Source organism: Oratosquilla oratoria, chromosome 9, assembly GCF_046742065.1.
Source record: "Oratosquilla oratoria isolate Oo_2021 chromosome 9, ASM4674206v1, whole genome shotgun sequence".
Classification (NCBI taxonomy): Eukaryota; Metazoa; Arthropoda; class Malacostraca; order Stomatopoda; family Squillidae; genus Oratosquilla; species Oratosquilla oratoria.
Window position 1 is genome coordinate 36,273,052 of NC_134785.1, and position 4,393 is coordinate 36,277,444.

Sequence of the window (4,393 nt, forward strand, 5' to 3'; positions counted from 1 at the left end):
GCTTAAATGTTTCTTCTTGTATAATGTGTTCGTCGCGTACAAGAAGAAACATTGAAAAAAAAATGGCAAACCACATTCGAACAGCTTGTGGAACAGCATAGGACGTACAAACCTCATTAGAAACTTCTCTGACGCACATCTTACAGACACGGAAACCCAAGTACTCTCTCTAGGCCTTAAGTTTGATACAGTGTTACACGGAAACCAGTACGGCGAATTCATCAACAAGAACTACAGGTGGAACTAAAAGGATGCAGGAAAAGGGTTTAAGCAAGGTGTGTTTTCTTACTACCACGCCCTAGCAGACACCAACGAATGTGGGCTACCAAGAAGATTCATGATAGCCTTAGAAAATCTAAATAGGCGAACAGACATCAAAACGACGTAAGCGGATAAAGGTGAAGGAATCGTGGTGATGAACAAAAATAACTACGTTGAGAGAATTCACGAACTTTTAAACTATGAAAATGCGTATAAAAAAATGTCCACCGGCTTCGCACAATGAGAAGCCGCCAAGTTCAAAAGGAAGACAAGAGAAATTCTGTCCAGGACGAAGAGAGGAAAAGAGAAATTAGGACTTCTGGAGGAGGCCCTGAGACCACCTAAGATGAGAGGACTATCGAAAAATCACAAAACAGGCATCCCAATGATACCCCGTTACCTCAGGGATAGGTAATGCTCCACACCGGCATGCTAAACAGCTTGCAAAACCCCTGTCTTCATCATTAGGTTCTATAAGCAAAGGCCACCTACATAACTCTTCGGATCTAATAGAACGCCTCAAAAAAGTTGATTTTAAGAAGAAAAGGCTAGCCAATTATGATGTGACAGCTTTCTTCACCAACGTCAGTATCGAGAGGGGTATGGAGGCAGTAAGTGTAACCATAATCCCACAGATTACAACACAATGGAAAACTACATCGCAACATACATACGAACATACATACACACACACCACTGACCTCTTCTTTCACGTGACCAAACCGTGAAATACCCCAGATTCCTAAGAACACCTTTTACTCATACACAATATATTATATAGTTTAGATTAATAACCATAATAAATAAATAACAAGAAATAACTCTACGTTGTTATAATGAAAATTATTGTAAAATAAAATAATATCCAAAACTTGTATCACCAAAATAAAATGTAAACTATTCATAATATGTAAACTGTCCAAAATGCTGATATCATCTTTTTCAGATGCAATCCACCAGGAGAGAGAAGAGCTCTCAGTGTTTAGATGGAAAGCAGACCGGGAAGTTCTACTGGTGTAATTTAGACTAATTGACTTTTTCTAGAGGTCTTGTGATCTTTGATATATCCACCTAAGGAAGATTCCACACTGGTGGCAGCGCCACCCACCCCCGAAATAATTGACACTCATAAAGGGAATCCCAGCGCCCAACGAAAGTGAACAAAGTGACCACGTATACCTATATTACTCGTCGAGTAGCACACAGAACACCACGAAACCAATCAATGTTTTGAGTGTTCCAGGAACAAGTGATCTTATGTACTCATACAAACGAGTGCCGAAATCAGTTACTTAGTTATAGTTCGCTCGAACACATTGTGTGGACATAACCCAAGTGTATCAGTTGCTGCAACCCAGCAATTCAGCAAAATTAGCGAGCTGTTACAATCAACCCCGCTACAACGAACATTTTAAACCCCAACATATAATCGACTCTCTACGATTTTATTTCCTCCTTGGGCCACAAAGACAACGTGTAACCAAATCCTCCACCATTCCTCCCAGAAAAGAAACTCACGGTGGTGCCGAATCAACCAAACTGGCCGAAAGATCACCCACCTAACTGACAGATCACCCTACTACTACACCCTCGGCACCCCCCTACGTGATTAACTACCCAACTAGCTTTCCACATCATCCCAAGACTACCTATCAAATTCACATGGTCTGCAGTGCAAGTTGAACATCATCAACAGCACAAACCAACAATCTACCCCTTGCTCTATAGGAACCGCCTTCGGAACGATGAACAAGTAACATATCCTTTTTTTATCTTTGTGCATATATAATTGTATATATATATGTTTTTCTTTCATCGGTGACTTACATTTATCATTTTCTTTTACAATTTCACAAAGTACTCGATCACGTTCTGCGGCTAGGAGCCTAGTCAAATCAATAGATCAGAACTTTATAAGTAACACAACTGGAACACAGGACGATGTGACACCCCCCAAACTAACAATACCACTCCAGCCGCAAACAAAAGCCATATAAACCCAACCACAACCTAGACCACGAACCAACCCAGTGCCCCCACAGACACCCACTCATCCTCCAAGACCAAGCACCCCCCCCTCCAAACCCTCCTACCCAAATCCATAACCACTATACCCTCTCAACCACAAATTCTGATATCCCCGCTTTTTTTCAAAAAACAAGTGGCATCACCATCACTGACTACATCGCAGCATGAGAAGTCTACTTTGCTACAATAATATAACCCAGGACAAACACAAAATAACTATCATCAATAACTACATTCAACCAAAGGATAACTACAAAGATCTTTCTCGTTTCATACAATAGAAAAAAGAATCTAACATCACATACACACAATACTGTTCAGAACTTAAGAAACTTTTCAGCGACAGACCTCAGAATAATTTCATTTTCTATTCAAATTCCTGGAGCTCATACGCAACCCCCCTCCTCCTCCTTCCACTCTATCGTGGCACAGGTAGCCGAAGTCTCCAAAACAATCAGAGCTTCACTCAATAGTTCCTCCCGATGGGTATCACAGAACAATCAAGGTGTGAACTATGTCAAAGGAGAAGATGTAGCAAATTTCTTTGAACTTGCCATGTTTTTCATGACCCTTCCTATCAAGTGTGAAAGAGGCCAAGCGAGTTGACATTGACATAAATGACACGTCCCCATCCAAATACATCCTTGACATAACAGACAAATGTGGAATTGATAGATTCAGCAATGCTCAACCAGCCAGAATAAACACAATATCCTCTATAAACAACACTCCAAGCCCCCCTAACCCCCACAACCCAAGAGTACCTATAACAACCTCAGCATCACTTGGTGTGATATCCACAAATCAAATTCCCACAACACCTGGGACTTCAGACAACGCCCCAGACAAATTACAATGTGTTCCCTTCATAACACAGCATCCCATTCAGACGCTGAATGCAAAGCCCAACGACCCTACACCCAGTTAGCTAGTATGGGTAATAATCAGACAAGACCTCAAAGATTACCAAACAACCAAAGTCATACTTACTGTACTTTACATAACTCCTATAGCCATTGAGATAGAGACTACCACCGGCAGAACCGCCAATCTATCCCCAAACCTACCCATCACAACCAGAACAAACCATGCTCGGTCCATAACACATACTCCCAATCCGGCAACGAGTGCCGAGCCCAAAACACAACATTACGACCACAACCCAACAAGACCCAATAGGAACGTCCCACAACCTTCAACAGGAATCAAAACAGACGGTTGGGGGAATCCATACAAGCCTCCCCCCCAAAAAAGGCATAACATCACCCATAGATAAAACAGAAGTCCTATGTTACATGGGGCACAATAGGAAATACCCCTTGCACATTCCTAATAGATACAGGCACAAAGATAAACATACTTTCACAATCCATATGTGCACAATTAGGTGACTCCTACCCTACCGACAGACCACACCTTATGGGAACCATGATAAGTGGTACGCACCTAAACTTCACCTCAACTATAACCCCACCCCATAACCATTGTTAATAACCCATTCCCACCCACTACCTTCTACGTAGTCAAAAACTGGACCCTTGAATGTGATGGCATTTTAGGATTGGAATTCTTAGCCAATCACAAAATCACTATATGTATACAAACCCCGCTATGCTCAAGTTAGGTGACATAGAAATACCCCCCTCACCCATCCCGACGCTTCTAGGCGCTCAGGCGAACACCCTCAGTATCCACCACTACCCCCACATCACCCTACCGAAGTGTCACAACACCCTGCCTGCAACCAAGATTGCTCGCCTCAGCATCTGCTGACCTCACCAGAACACACGATGCCTCCGCAAATCCCTGACTCGACATCAGGCAATACCACCAACATTACGACGCCTTTACCCACCCACTCCCGCATGCCAAGTCATACAACACTACACCATCCTCTCCCTCCTTTCTCAACACACAAATTCTCACCAAAGGCAAAATTACAATCCTCCCCAGGGGGAAGTATGATTATCTCAGCAATCATATCTGGTGCACCTCTAGGCCAAGATATAATTATGTCTCCTGATACCTGTAGAAAAAAAATCTCCATATGCCTGCTGTTTGGGATACAGTTAGAGAGAACAAAGAGGCAATAATCTTAATAAAG